This window comes from Bidens hawaiensis, unplaced genomic scaffold, assembly GCF_021521415.1.
Source record: "Bidens hawaiensis isolate Kalapana, Puna unplaced genomic scaffold, B.hawaiensis_p1.1 tig00004021_1, whole genome shotgun sequence".
NCBI lineage: Eukaryota > Viridiplantae > Streptophyta > Magnoliopsida > Asterales > Asteraceae > Bidens > Bidens hawaiensis.
In genome coordinates, this window is record NW_027491237.1 from 2,052,501 (window position 1) to 2,069,127 (window position 16,627).

The 16,627-nt window shown below is 33.8% G+C and overlaps 1 pseudogene across 1 annotated transcript in view; it reads left to right on the plus strand.

Moving 5' to 3' along the window:
• Positions 1 to 7,161: 7,161 nt before the first annotated feature.
• The window catches only part of LOC143625240 (ATP synthase subunit alpha, chloroplastic pseudogene), a 195,981-nt pseudogene continuing 186,515 nt past the window's right edge, over positions 7,162 to 16,627 (plus strand). Inside the window, exon 1 of the transcript XR_013152243.1 lies at positions 7,162 to 7,192. The product of XR_013152243.1 is annotated as an ATP synthase subunit alpha, chloroplastic pseudogene (transcript). The remainder of the gene's footprint in view (positions 7,193 to 16,627) is intronic.

Consider the following 16,627-nt stretch of genomic DNA (forward strand, 5'->3'; position numbering starts at 1 on the left):
ACTTGGTGGTTAAACTCTAATGCGGTGACGATACTGTAGGGGAGGTCCTGCGGAAAAATAGCTCGACGCTAGGATGATAAAAAAACTTCACACCTCCCGTTCTTCATACTTTTTCAATATGAAAAAAATGAAAAATAAAAAGGTCGTCTTATTCAAAACCCCAATAATGACATCCCTTCTCTCCCACTTCACACCCCGGAACATGCTGTTCTTATAGATATAAAGTAGATATAAATAAAGATAAAGTAGACATAAAGGCGCTTTGACATCTTCTTAACCCGAAATGGCTGGGGAGAGCAAAGGTTCCTTTTTTTAGGGTACTACCGGGAACAGATCCAGCGGAGACGCAGTGGGGCCTGTAGCTCAGAGGATTAGAGCACGAGGCTACGAACAACGGTGTCGGGGGTTCGAATCCCTCCTCGCCCACAACCAGCCCAAAAGGGAAGGGCCTTTCCCTCTGGGGGTAGGAAACTCATGATCAGGATAGCGGGCTATGGAACTTGGGTGTGGGTCTTTTTTCGAAATGTAATGGACTTTTTATTTATTATTTATCATAAATGAGTTAAGCATTACACATAGTATGCGTATGCCCGTCCCCCATCAGCGTATTTTTTTGTTTTACGCGCCCGTAACTCTTCCTCAGCCAGGATTGGGTAGAATAACAGAGCAAGTACAAGTATTAGTAGCATAACAAAAACGCGTTCTTCGTCATTAATATGTTTGCTCGCAGCAATTGTGGCCTCTCGGTAGAATCGATGACTGCATCTTTGGGGCACTGCTAGTACTAGTACATTTGAGAATTCTTAATTGGATAGTTGTAAATAGCCCCAGGGCTATGGAACAAAGGAGTATCCCGGACCTACACCGATGTATTGACGGTGATTTTCAAATCTCCTCAAGTAGGATTAGAACCAACGAGCAATCGGTTAACAGCCGACAGCTCTACCACTGAGCTACTGAGGAACAACGGGAGATTCGATCTCATAGAGTTCCATTTCCGTTCTCAACCCATGACCAATATGAGCTCGAAGCTTCCATCGTATCTCCCAAAACTTCTTCTTAGTGGCTCCCCTCCATGCCTCATTTCATAGGGAACCTGAAAGTGGCTCTATTTCATTATATTCCATCCATATCCCAATTCCATTCATTTAATATACTTTTGGTCATTTAATATCCTTTTGGTGTCATTCACATAACAGATGTCATTTCTAGTCTATCTCTTTCTATTTCCTTTCTATATATGAAAAGTTTCAAAATCATCATATAATAATCCAAAAATTACAATAGAAAAGAAAAAAGGAGGTTTGTGATGATTTTGAAATCTTTTCTACTAGGTAATCTAGTATCCTTATGCATGAAGATAATCAATTCGGTCATTGTGGTCGGACTCTATTATGGATTTCTGACCACATTCTCCACAGGACCCTCCTATATCTTTCTAATCCGATCTCACGTTATGGTAGAAGGAGAAGAAGGAGCCGAGAAAAGGGTATCAGCAACAACTGGTTTTATTACGGGACAACTCATAATGTTCATATCGATCTATTATGTGCCTCTGCATCTAGCACTGGTAGACCTCATACAATAACTGTCCTAGCTCTACCGTATCTTTTGTTTCATTTCATCTGCAATAATCACAAAAACATCTTTAATTATGGATCTACTACCAGAAATTCAATGCGTAATCTCAACATTCAATGTCTATTCCTGAATAATCGCATTTTTCAATTATTGAATCATTTCATTTTACCAAGTTCAATGTTAGCGAGATTAGTCAACATTTTAAAGTTTCGATGCAACAGCAAGATTTTATTTGTAACAAGTAGTTTTGTAGGTTGGATAATTGGTCACATTTTATTCATGAAATGGATTGGATTGTTATTAGTTTGGATATGGAAAAATCGATCTATTCGGAAGTACATTCGATCTAATAAATGTCCTGTGTCAGAATTTAAAAAGTCAGAATTAAAAAAAAAGATGGCTTGTATCTTTAGTATTTTGTTATTAGTTACCTGTGTCTACTATTTAGGCAGAATACCGTCACCTATTTTTAGTGATAAACTGAACGAGCTCGACAAAATGGAAGAAGAAGAAGTTGATTATATGTATGGGAATCAAGAAAATTTGAGACTTGAAAAAAAGAAAAAAAATGAAGAAAAATTCTTTTTTTTTTGAAAAACTTATTCTTATTTTTTTTTCGATTATAACCGATGGACGCGTCCATTACGATACATAAGAAAGATAAATAAAAAATTGAAAGGCTCTGTAAGAAAAGAAGCCTCACAATATTTTTTTTATACATACCAAAGTGATGGAAAACAAAGAATATCTTTTACATATCCTCCCAGTTTCTCAACTTTTGGGGAAATAGTAGCAAGAAGAATATCGTTGTTTACATTAGAAAAAATCTCCCCTGATGAACTATACGCCGAGTGGCTTTATACCAATAAAGATAAAACTAACAACTTAAATAATGAATTGATAAATAGAATTGAGGCCTTAGAGACAGTATTTTTCTCTCTAAATATACTTGAAACAAAGACTAGATTGTCTAATGCTGAAACAAAAAAAAAATTGCCTAGTAAAAATGTATGATCCCTTTTTGAATGGGATGTATCGTGGAAGAATGAAGAAATTTTTTTCTTCTTCAATCATAAATGAAACTTCGATAGAAAATTGCACAGAAACAGCTGAACTAAATAAAATTCATGGTATCCTTCTTCCCTATCCTAATTCTCCATAAAATGAACAAAAAATCGAAATATCAGAAAAAAAAACAAGTCAAAATCGATTAAAAAAATAGGTTAAATTTTTCATTGAATGCAATTCTAACTAACCCTAAACGTGAAAATAAAATATATTGGAATAAACGAAATAGGTAAAAAACTCCCTCGATGGTCATACAAATTAATCAACGAGTTGGAGCAATATTTTATAAAACGACGAAAAGAACAAGGCATAATGCAAGGGCTGGATCACCAGCTTCGAACAAGAAAATTTAAACATATAGCAATTTTAACTCGTTCCACACGAAGTTTTAAGAAGTATAATTTCAAGAATTTTAACCTTTATAAAAAATTTAATAGAGATTCGGGTTTTATAAGTTATTTTGAAGAACCAGATTTTCGTCGAGCCTTAATCAAAAGCTCTAGCCGTATTCAAAGGCGTAAAATGGTTATTTGGGGACCTTCTAAAGGAAATCCCCATTCCCCCCTTTTTTTTTGAAAAAACGGAATATTTTCCTTTTCCTATATCTGACCTTCTACTGAAACTTTTTTTTTATATTAGAGATTGGTCGGGCAAAAAGTCAGAATTCGATATTTTAAATAAACAATTCCAAATAAAAAAAACGACCAGGAAGACGCAATAGAATTCTGGGAGAACATTCCATATGCACAAAAATCAAGAAGTGTTCTGTTACTAGCTCAATCAATTTTTAGATGATATATTAAATTACCCTTATTGATAATAGCTAAGAATATTGGCCGTATTTTATTGCGACAATCTCCGGAATGGTACGAGGATTTCCAAGATTGGAATAGAGAAATTTATCTAAAGTGTAGCTATGATGGTCTTCAATTTTCCAAAACAGAATTTCCTAAAAATTGGTTCAACGAAGGTTTTCAGATCAAAATCCTATATCCTTTTCGTTTGAAACCTTGGCATAAATCTAAGCTACGACTCTCTGATAGAGATCAAAAGAAACAAGATGATTTTAATTCTTGTTTTTTAACAGTTTTTGGAATGGAAACCGAATATCCATTTGGTGCTCCGTGAAAAACACCTTCCTTTTTTGAACCAATTTTGAAATATATAGACTATAAAGTCAAAATAAGAAAATTTAATTTTAGAGTTCGAAGAGCATTAAAAAAAATAAAAAAAATGAAGAAAAAGCATTTTTATTTTAAAAAAAATACTAAAAGGAAAGAAAATTCCATTATTTATACCGCGAGAAATATACAAATCAAATGAAACTGAAATAGAAAAGGATTCTATAATAAGCAATCCGAGAATTCATGAATCACTTAGTCAAAATCGATCTACAGGTTTCACAAATTATTCACAGGCAGAAGAAGAAATGAAAGATAGAATTGATAAAAGAAACACAATCATAAATCAAATAGAAATACAGAAAAAAAATAAAAGAATAATGGAAAATCACCGCCAAAAATTTGGAAAATATTCAAAATAAAAAATATTAAATTAATAGTTCAATTTTTCTTTGAAAAGATATACATAAATATCTTTCTATGTATCATTAATATGCGCAGAATCGCTCTACAACTTTTTATAGAGTCTACAAAAAAAATTATTAAGAAATACATTGACAATAACGAAATAAATCAAGAAAAGAAAAAAAATAAAATGGAATTTATTTCGACAATCAATATAAAAAAGGCTTTTGATAATCTTAGATATAGTAAGGGGAAGTCACATATTTTTTTTGATTTATATTATTTGTCACAAAAATATGTATTTTTAATATTTTCACAAACCTAGGTTATTCACTTCAATAAGTTAAGATCTATTCTTTAGTATAATGGACCGTCTTTTTTTCTTAAGAATGAAATAAAGGATTTTTTTTTTAAGACAACGGATATTTGATTCCGAAGTAACACATAATAAACTTCCAAATTATGGAATGAATCCCTGGAAAAACTGGTTAAGAGGTCATTATCAATACGATTTATCTCAGATTACATGGTCTAGATTAATCCCACAAAAAGGGCGAAATGGAAAAAAGAAATGCTAGACGTCTCAAAATAAGGATCTAAAGAAATGGTATTCCTATGAAAAAGACCAATTATTTTATTACAAAAAAAAACTCGAAAGTCTATTTATTACCAAATAAAGAAGAAAATTTTCAAAAAAACTCTAGATATGATCGTTTATCATATAACTATATTCATTGTGAAACTACGAATGCCTATATTTCTAGATCGTCATTAGAAACAAATAAGAAGCAAGAAAATTCAACCAGAAAGAAAGAAAATATTTTAACATACTCAAAAATATTCCTATCAAAAATTATCTAGTAAAAAGCAATTATATATATATGGAAAAAAATACAGATAGAAAATATTTGGGTTAGAAATTGAATAAAAATATGTAGGTTGAACCTAATAAGGACCAAACCAAAATAGGGGATAAAATTCATTATAATGGTCTTTTTTATCTTCTGATTGATTCAAATTCCAAAATCAATTCCAAAAAGGTCTTTTTTGATTGGATGGGAATGAATGAAAAATTATTAATCTTAAATCGCGTCATATAAAATCCGAAATTTTTTTTCTTTCCAGAGCTTATGATACTTTATCATAAATATAAAGAGAAACCTTGGTTTATCCCAAGCAACTTACTTCTTTTTAATTTGAATATAAATCCAAATTTTAGTGAAAATCAAAATATAAAGAGAAGGCAAGAGGAGGGTGAGGATTTTTTAAATTTTAGCCCATCCAATTCAAAACAATATTTTGAATTAAAGAATCAAAACAATATTGAAGAATATTTTTTAGAATCAATTGAAAAACTAAACATATTATTTAAAGGAGATTTTCCTTTGCAATTAAGATGAACTGTACGTTTGAATCAATTGAATCAAAAAATAATGAATAATATCCAGATATACGGTCTACTGGTTAGCCTCATAAATGTAAGAAAAATTACTATATCCTATAATGAATAATCAATTATTTTGCAAAGAGAACAAGATAAAAAACTGGAGTCAGTTTTTGGATGAAAGTGAAAATTTTGACATAAAAAAAATTAATTAAATTAATGTTCTTTTTTTGGCCTAATTACCGATTAGAGGATTTAGCTTGTATGAATCGCTATTGGTTTGACATCAATAATGGGAGCCGCTTTAGTATGTTAAGGATATATATATATATATATATATATATATATATATATGTATCCATAATTGAAAATTTTGAGTTTCCTATATATTCTGTTATTCTATCAATCATATTTTTTCATTTTTTCTGTTGTCCGTGATTTGTAAATATCCATGTTAAATGCAAGTAACCCGATGCACACATGTACTGTCCTACATCCCAGTTTAGGATAAATAATAAGGAAATGGCGTATCAATTAAAGCTATAAATAAATAAAAAGATAAACTCTTTGGTATCATCTTTTTGTATCACTTGGAAAATTAACTAAAAAATAGGTTAATGTTAATTGATAAAACGAATATAAAGAAATTATGATTGTTGTGTATACTACATTAAAAGTTAAGACATTATTATTACTGATCAATAAAATCAATATCTGCAAAAGGGGAGTATCAGATTATTTTATGGTAAAAAATTCATCTATTTCAATTCTTTTGAAAGAACAAGAAGAAAACAAAGAAAACAGAGGGCCTGTTGAATTTCAAGTAGTAAGTTTCACCAATAAGATACGGAGACTTACTTCACATTTGGAATTGCACAAAAAAGACTATTTATCTCAGACAGGCCTGCAGAAAATTTTGGGAAAACGTCAACGGTTGCTGCCTTATTTGTCAAAACAAAATAGAGCGCTATAAAGAATTAATAGGGTGGTTGGATATTCGAGAGAGAAAAACTCGTTAATTTGAATTCTTCGCTTAAAGTTTGTTGAACTTCTTTTCGCTTTCAGCAATTCAGGGAAGAATGAATCAGGAAAAACCTATGACTGTACCATCTACAAGAAAAGACCTCATGACAGAGTTCTTTTTTTATTACTTTGTACTATTTATATATAGTTATAGTTTCCTACTTTTTAAATCGAATCAAATATCTATTCAATTTAGAAATCATGAATTACCTTCTTGGTCCCACCCCCTCTAAAAAAATTCCTACGAACACGAACGGGAAGGATGAAAGCGAGTTGGTATGCTAATTCCTCATCTGCAAATCAGCCCTTCCCGTGGGTTATTTTCTCAGCGAATAAGTAATTCTATGATTGAAATCTTTATATAATTCGAAAAAACAAAGCACAAGTCCAGGGCAATAAAATATGAAAAATTTTTCTTTTTCTTATCTATAATATTAAACAAAAGGATTAGCAAATAAAAGTGCTAATACTACAACCAGGCCATAAATTGTTAAAGCTTCCATAAAAGCTAGAGTAAGCAATAAAGTACCTCATATTTTTCCTTCCGCCTCGGGCTGTCTCGCGATACCTTCTACAGCTTGACCCGCAGCAGTACCTTGACCAACTCCAGGTCCAATAGAGGCAAGCCCTAGAGCCAATCCAGCAGCAATAACGGAAGCGACAGAAATCGGTGGATTCAAGATAAGTTCCTCGTACAAAAAAAAAGGTTAATGATACATTCAACCAATGAACTATGACTTAATTATTCCATTGCTACGATTCATCCAATCGAAGTAACTAAGAACTTCGAATTCAAGTAATAACATTATTGAATCATCAAAATTACTTTGATATCTCTTTTTTAGTTTCTCTCGATAAATTATTTGTGAAACCATACAACTTTGGTTTTTTTTTCCCGAATCGCTCTTTGAATTCTTCGAGTTTTTTATATTGACTTAATCCGTTTATTCATTCAACTCACAGTCACAGATGAGACAGAAGGACTTCTATATAATCCCCATCTACATTCACATTCGATTAGTAGGGAAAATTAGATATATCTTTAGCTCGTATATAACTAGTCAATATCTAATATCACATATACATGTTTTTTTTCCACAATGTAAACCAACTCTTTCAATTCAATTTGATAAGGATGCGTCTAACCCTTGACAAGGGTTAACTTATAGCCATACTTAGTTCGACCTACCCTCTACGAACCTTTTATGAACCCCGCTTTTTATCAATTATCCTTTCCCTTCCCCCTTCATTTATCATTTTGATCATTATCCTGCAACCTAAATTGATAAGATAATAAATGGATAAATTGGTTGGACCGAATCGTTGCATAGAAATTGATTTGATTGATCAAAGTTCATACAATTTATTATTTATTAGTATTTTCCTTTGGTCAATCGGTGAATAAAATGAACTGAAAAGGGGAATCATTCTATAGAACATCCTTTTTTTAATGACATTTAATAATACGTGGTAATACCACAAGACGTCTTCGTCAAATTACGACTCCGAATAGAGAATATTCGGATTCGATGGCCAATCTAAACCGAATATTCATTGGGGGAAGGTATGATTATGATATAAATGGACCAAACAGGAATTTTAGGTAAAAGATCTTTGAGATCTCTTTCCCCCCTTTTTCAATTCTCTACTCTAATATCTTTGTTGTAATCTTTTTTTCTATTACTCTGATCGTATATAGTGTAGTTGTATCTTTTCATTCCCTAAGTCAATTTTTTTTAGCCACGCACACATTGCCTTAGGTTATAAAAAAGACTTTCTAGTCAACGGTGGCCCTCCATGGATTCACCTATATAAGTCGCGGCTAAAGTTGAAAAAATAAGAGCTTGAATACCACTTGTAAATAATCCAAGGAACATGACGGGGATAGGAACCACTGAAGGTACTAAAGAAACAAGAACAACAACTACAAATTCATCGGCTAATATATTTCCGAAAAGTTGAAAACTAATTCATCGGCTAACCCAAGGACCATATTCTTCTCCAATTTGAGTTTTACTCACATCTCGAATAAATTCAAGGACATATTCAAAGAAATTCTAACCGCCGATCGGAATGGTTTGTGGGTTCCGAACGGCTAAAGCGGCAGAACCTAATAAGTTAGCAATTACAACCCAAGAAGTAATAAGTACTTGGTCGTGGACTTGGAAACCCCCTATTTTCCAATAAAAATGTTAGCCTACTTCCACATCGGATATATCGTATAACCCATTTAGTGTGTTGATGGAACATGATAGAACATTCATATTGCCCTCTGAAAAAAAATAGATCTTTAAACAAAATTATTTTGATTCAACAAATTATTTCTCGACTTGACTACTTGAATCGTATATTTTGAATACCAACTAATCAAATTATATTCCTTGTTATTTTGATCTCTTTTTTGGGATTCAGAAATAGTAACCGATTCGATAAATCTATGAAGGTTCCTAAATGAATTAAGTTATTTATCTTATTATTAATCATGGATTTCTTATATAGCTAGAACGGCCTTCACAAATTGCAAATACTAATTTGTTAAGAATTAATTGGATTGAAGATATAGCGTCATCATTCGCTGGAATCGGAATATCTGCGAGATCAGGGTCACAATTTGTATCGATTAAACAAATTGTTGGAATTCCCAATGTGATACATTCTTGAAGGGCCGTATATTCTTCGTGCTGATCAATGATGATTACAATATCGGGTAACCGTGTCATACATTTAATCCCGCCCAGATATGTTTGCAATTGAGATAATTGTATTTTCAACATAGCCGCATCTCTTTTCAGAAGACGGTTGAGTCCCCTTGTTTTTTATTCGGTTCTCAAGTCTCTAAACTTATGAAGTCTCGTTTCTGTAGTGGACCAATTAGTTAACATACCACCGAGCCATTTTTTATTAACATAATGGAACCAATCCCTTATTGCAGCCCATGCTACTAAATTAGCTTCTTTATTTTTAGTGCCCACAATTAAGAATTGTTTTCCCTTACTTGCTGCATCAAAAACCCAATCACAAGCTTCAGATAAAAAACTAGCAGTTCTAGTAAGATTTGTAATATGAATACCTTTACGTTTTGCAGAGATATAAGGTGCCATTTTAGGATTCCATTTCCTAGTACCATGGCCAAAATGAACGCCTGCTTCCATCATCTCTTCAAATTGATGTTCCAATATCTTCTTGTCATTTCTCCACACATAACCTCCCCCTTTTGAAAAAAAAAGCGAAGAGGTACACTGAAATAAAAAACTATTCCGATGGAACCTTCTCTTCTACCGCAGATTGGTGTCGATACACAGCCCAAGCCATTTTTTTTTTCTATTTGTTATTTTTTTATTACTATTACCAAATCAAATGACTTGACTTAAAAACCAACACATCCTTTTAAAATATAAAAAGAAAGGGGTGAATATGCTCTTAGTTATCATTAAACCCTAAAAATAATAAAAAAAATTGATTTTTCTTGTGTATCATGGAAATTTTTTGAAGAAAGGAAAGAATCAAATAATTTTCTATGGTAGAACAAAATATCTTTCATTTCCCCCTCTAATAGATTCTTTTTTTTAGTTCAAAAGCAATGTTGTTAGGTTCGCTTGAAGGTGTTTGAAGCCGCTACCAATAGGTATCATCCCCATAACAACGTTTTCTTTCAGGCCTTTCAACCAATCGATACACCCCAGTAGAGCTGCTTTTGCTAAAACCCGCGCGGTTTCTTGAAAACTCGCTTCGGACATGAAACTTTGAGTATTCATAGATGCTCTTGTTATTCCCAATAAGACGGCTTAGTAACAGATCGCTTCTTCCAAAGCGCGCCCATTCGTTCCGCTCGCAACAATCCAATTAGTTCTCTAGGCGAAAAAACATTAGACGTTTCATCTTCTGAAACCAACACTTTTGATGTTATTTGACGTACAATAATTTCTATATGCCTATTATGTATATGCACCCCCCGGGATCTATAAACCTTTTGGACCTTATTAACCAAAGAGATACGACTTTGCACTATAGTTAGCTCAACACCAATAAAGAATGCCCAAGGAATTCCAAGAATTCTTGTTATACATTTATTCCAACCCTCAATCCTCTTTTCGAGATTCATCGATATTGAATCAATCGAACACACTTCTAACACCTGTTACACTTTTGGAAGACCTTGCGTTATATCACCAGATCTTGATTTTTCATATATAAATGTAACTAATGTATCTCCTTCGTAAAGGATTTCCCCATAATGTCCATGAACAGTTTCCCCTGGAGTAGCCAAATAAGGCTTATCTGATCGTATTACCACAGAGTCAACTTGAATAATTAGAACTTGAACTGATTTTAAATGCGGTCCTTTTTTGGCTATACATACATTTTCACAAAAAAACTTCCCAAGATTAACGATTGTATATGTCTCTTCACAATAATTGTAATGGAGAAAATACCAATTCAAATTGAATGGATTTAAAATGATGTTATACATGAATAGGGATTATAAATTTTACCATTTTCATCTGGTAAATAATATTGAAGTATTTGAAAAATATTTTTGAAATTGTCCAGTTGCAAATAGTTAGTTACCAAGATCTGATTATGGGTTATTAAATAGGAAAATAAATCGAAATGATAAATTGGAAAGCCTGTTCCTAAGGGGCCTACAGAATTCCTAATTGGAATTAGGGGGTCATTTTTTATTGATTCTTTTATCACATGGGGAGATTTTACATCGTTGAATGGGCCTATTCGAGAAAAATTGGATGATGACAAAATTATCAAAGATTGAGATTCCTTATTTCGATTCAACAATGTATGAATAGTTTCTTGATTTGGATTAAGGGATTCTTGAATCCTTGTTTTTTTATAGGAATAAATGGAAGAAAACGGATTGAAATTAGCGCGATCTGATCCATTCTCAGAAATCAATCTTGAACCCGGCAGATCGTTCCTTTTTCCGGTATATGAAATAGGTGACTTCGCTAAGTCGATTCGTAGAAAATCTCTAATCAAACCATTTGTCCTTATTTCAACAAAGGAAGCACATGCCTTTTCGATCTTTTTGTCTTGGTCCCAATTCAACATTAAACAAGTCCGAACTAATTAAATACTTGTGTCCCAAATTTCCAGAATTGGGTCGTAATAAATGATATAATTGACAACCCGAAGTTGTAGATTATCACTTTCCTGCAAGAGATCCGTCGGGGAAAAGTCTTCGTAAATTTATACCATCCGTTTTTTTATATGGGACTACAGGTTGAACCGAAACAAAATACCTTTTTTCATACCTGGAAAGTTTCATTCGTTGGAAATAGTGCCAATTTTTCAATATTTTGTATTCTTTGGAATTTTGTTTTCCCCCTCTTGGCGGTGTCAATCGAAATGCCTTATTTGTCTTTCCAGGAAAGTGGATATCTCCAGAAAATATTATCAGCTTAATTTTTTCTGCTTTTTTCTTCACGCGGACCAATCCGCCTACTCGACTTCTTCTATTTAAAGTGATTTGTGTATCTACCCCAATAATACTATTGTGCCGTACCATTATGGAAGAAGATTCGGCTAAAATGTGGACTTCCGCGGGAATAAAAAAATGGATTTACTTCCTTTTGGTATTTTGGCCAAAATACCTTAACTCCTCGATAATCAATCAAATCCTCTTCGTTGACGATTGAATTCAGTTCTCTAGTTTCATATTTAGTAAGTCCCGAGCTCTTTCTTATATATCGAGGATCATCGAAATAAGCAAGAATACTATTTCTATGGAGAATACCATTTCTGGGGATTTCAATTGCTATACCTGAAGAAGGTATTAGTTGGTTCTCGCCTTCTTGAATCGAGTCGAGTGGGATGATGACTGTATTTCTTCTCCTCTTTGCCAATAAAGCAGAATTTCCCTCGAGAATGCCCGGATATCTGAGATTACAACGACCAGTACATGTCATTCGATTCAGTTCTGAATAATAAGGAATCCTATCTCCTTTTTTATTTTTGCCAGAAAAATACGAACTAAAAAATTTGTGTCTCGCTTGATTATTAGTTACTGAGGGGTTAGAAATATATCTTCGCTTAACAGAAAGAAAATAAGCGTTCATTTGATCTTGATCCTTGTGGATCGAACAGGGGCTAGACTAGCTCTCCAGGGCTCCCCTAATAATCTCCATAAATGACTTGTTTTTGGTAAGAGATGAATATTACCATATGTAAATTCAGGGGCATGGTACACATCGGTATTCCAGTGCATTTCACCCTCTAAGTCAGAATAAATATGTTTTCGAACCTCTCTTTCAAATTCAAAGTGGATGTTCTCGTGCGAATCTCAGCAATGACTTGTTCTGATTCTACATATTGATCATTCTGAACTAAAGGAAACTTTTAGGCGGAATACACACATTGTGTATAATATCTTCACTCTCAATAGTTACATACAAGTCTCTAGAACATAGAAAAGCAGGATGTCCATGACGTGTACGTGTCGGATGAACCAAATCCTCATTGAATTTGATTTTTCCATTAGAAGGGGCTTGCACATGTTCTGCAGTACCCCCTGTGAATACTCCGCCAGTATGAAAAGTTCTTAATGTTAATTGAGTGCCCGGTTCTCCAACAGATTGACTTGAAATAATACCTACAACTTCCCCCAATTCGACCAGGTCGTCATGAGCCGGACTTCGGCCATAACAAAATTGACAAATCCAAGATGTACTCCTACAAGTAAAGAGGGTTCGAATAGAGATTGGTTGTGCTCTAAAAGTTAAGAATCTATTGACATGTCCAACCCTAATATCTTGATTTCTAGTAGCAATGCATCGCGAACCTATATATATATCATCGGCTAATACACGGCCAATTAATGTTTGGATAAAAATCATGTCCGCCATCATTCCATTTCGAGGACTTACAGAAATACCTCAAACGGTGCCACAATCTGTTCGACGTACAACAATATGTTGCACTACTTCAATAAGTCTGCGCGTGAGATATCCTGCATCTGATGTTCATATAGCGGTATCCACAATGAGAATGTTTTCAAGTAATTAAACTTGAAAACGGTTTCTTCCATTAAAACAAACATCTCAGAGTGTAAATTCAGCGGAAAACATAACTAGTGAAGTAAGTTCCCTAAAACCCGGGAATTTTGTCCAAAACCAACTTTAAAACATAATTCATGAAACTATTTTAAATCAAGTTGTTCAAAGTACATTCTTCCATCCACGTATGCCCTTCACCGTCCAAGTAGCTTCGTGCACGTCCAAGCGATAAGGCATCCTCTTCCTAACTTGAGACTCACACTAACATGCACACAAAGTCAGCTTGAGCTGAGTGAGTTCAAGTTTTAAGTAAATAATATCAGTAAGAACAAATATGGTAGACATACCAAAAGTTTTTAAAGTAAAAAGAGTGCATCCATTAAGTCATCGTTAACAAGTCTTCGCGTAAATTGCTTTGAATGGGCAAATCAATCATTTGCCCTTGGGGATCCGACATTAATCCTCTCATACCTACTAGATGTACCTGAGATGCATTTCCTCTGGCTCCCGTAAAAGACCTTATATGGACTGGATTAAAAGGATCGTTCATCCGAAAATTAGGATTCATTTCTTGTCGCAAATATTCACTTATGGCATACCATATCTCGATCGATTGGCGTAATTTTTCTACCGCGTGTACATTCCCATAATGATGATGTTTTTCCAAAATAAAACTTTGTTGTTCAGCGTCTTGAACTAGCCATCTTTTAGAAGGTATTGTTAAAAGATCATAAATTCCTAATGAAATGGATGCGGCGGTAGCTTGTCGGAAACCCAGAGTCTTTACTTGATCTAGGATATGTGATGTATATCCTATTCCATAGTGATCAATAAATCGACTAATAAGTCGTTTCATGGCAGTTCCGTCTATCACTTTATTGTGATAGACCTGAGTGGGCCATTCTGCCATCAGTACCTCCATATTGCGTTATGTTGAGTAGAATTTTTGACAATAGGTTTGAGTCAGTGATTGGAAAACTTCCTTTTCTAGATCTTGATTCACGTAGAAATTCTGCAATTCTAGTCCTAGCTAACCCGACGAGAATCGAATCCCCCCTAGCAACATAGAATTACAACAGCCTTGCCAAAACCCCTGTATGGCTTCTTCTATTTCTCGATAAAGAGAAATATGACCAAGAGTGGTTCGTATATATATAAAAAGAATTTCTTTTTTTATACTTCTTACTATTAGATAGTTTCCATAAATCTCATAATAGGTCCCCAAAGATTCATAGTGAATTTCGATAGGAACTTCTCTTGCAGCAATAACACGTTGATCTAGTCGCCATCGCAACCACAAAGGACTACCTAAATTGATTCGTTTTTGCCGATAAGCTCCAATTGCATCATAGGCATTACAAAGAAAGGGTTCTTTTTTTTTGTATACTTATAGTTATTATCTTCATTTTGATAGTTTCTACTATTACATGGATTATACCTATTTACACAAATACCCAGACGATTTCCACTCGTTAAGACATAGAGTCCACTAAGCATATCTTGAGTTGGTGCAGAAATGGGATCTCCAATAGTTGGAGACAAAAGATTCATATGAGAAAACACAAGTAAACATACCTCTGCTTGAGCCTCTAAAGATAAAGGCGGCGCATGTATTTAAGGATGTCAGGGAATGTTCCTGACATTCTCTGACAAACCCTAACCCTAATTCGTTAACAAATTAGGGGTGATTCGCCAAGTAATTCGTTAAAGAAAGCATAGCGAACTAGCTTCAGTTCGTGTTCAATTCGTTAAGGGAAAAGATAACGAATCACCATTGATTCGTTATAGTCATTCGTTAAAAGAGATGACGAATTGGAAGGTCCAATACGTTACATGGATCGATTCGCTACATGAACTGATTCGTCAAGGTCTAGTTCGCTTAATAACCAGTTCGTTAAAGGGTTCAATTCGCTACATTCGTTAATATAATGAATTAGAAGTTTAACAAATGGACATAATGGTCCCTGAACTTAGAAAAGAATGAATTAATTACAAAGAAGCCCTCGAACTTTCAACTTAGCGAATTAAATAATGATTTAAAATCCTAATGCAAAATGTGTTATGATAGTTAATAGAAATAAAATTTTTCCAAGCTGACCTGGCTCTGCCCCTTGGACCCTGCTAGGGGCTGCCGCCCCTAGACCCCGCTGCCTCCGGACCACGTTCGTTGAGGGTAATAATTAAGACTAGAAAGACGATATAAGAAGTGATAGTTAATTGATACGTGTAATTGTTATACAGTTAGTTGTGCACAGCTCAAGAAAGGAATTACTATAAACGGTGAACGTAACCGCATTCAGGTGAGTGTCTAGCCCCATTCCTTGTTATGTTTTCAAGGCTGTGTGCATACTCGATGTGATTAGTTAATACACTTATCCTAAGTGATAAGTGTATGCCATATATGTGTTCTGTGAGATGTATGAATGGTTTCTTGCCAGTACATGAACGATCTTCGGAATTGCATGTACTGCCAGGAAATGGTTGAGGTTATATGTTTGTTGTAAGATGAAGAATGAATGATGTATATATGTGCGAAACTTACGATTATGTATATAGAAAGTATGTTAAGGTGGTATGGAAGAAAGGGTACCAGAACCTAATAATATCCGAGGATGAAGGGTGACCGGACGCTAATAATATTCGAGGATAGAGAGTACCAAACCCTAATAATATCCGAGGTATGTAGGGCGAATACTCTTTATAACGTAAGGCTAGTTATGAATGTATATGAAAGAACGATGGACAGGTTAAGTATGTAATGCGTAACTACGGGCAAAGTTTGAGAGATTTAAGCATCCTATATGCTTAGACTCGAACAGAGAATGGGATTAAAGTAAGAAAAGAAAGAAGATGCCAGTTAGAGATAGCCATGTGTCACTCAAGAAAGCTAAGTAACGGTAAAGTGTATGATTAAATATGTATTTAAATGTTAGCTTAATTGCTAAAGAAAGGATATGTGAATGTTAGGGATAGGAGTAATTGATTGCTTGATTGATTAAATGTTTAGAGTAGAACCAGCACAAATAGACTCATAA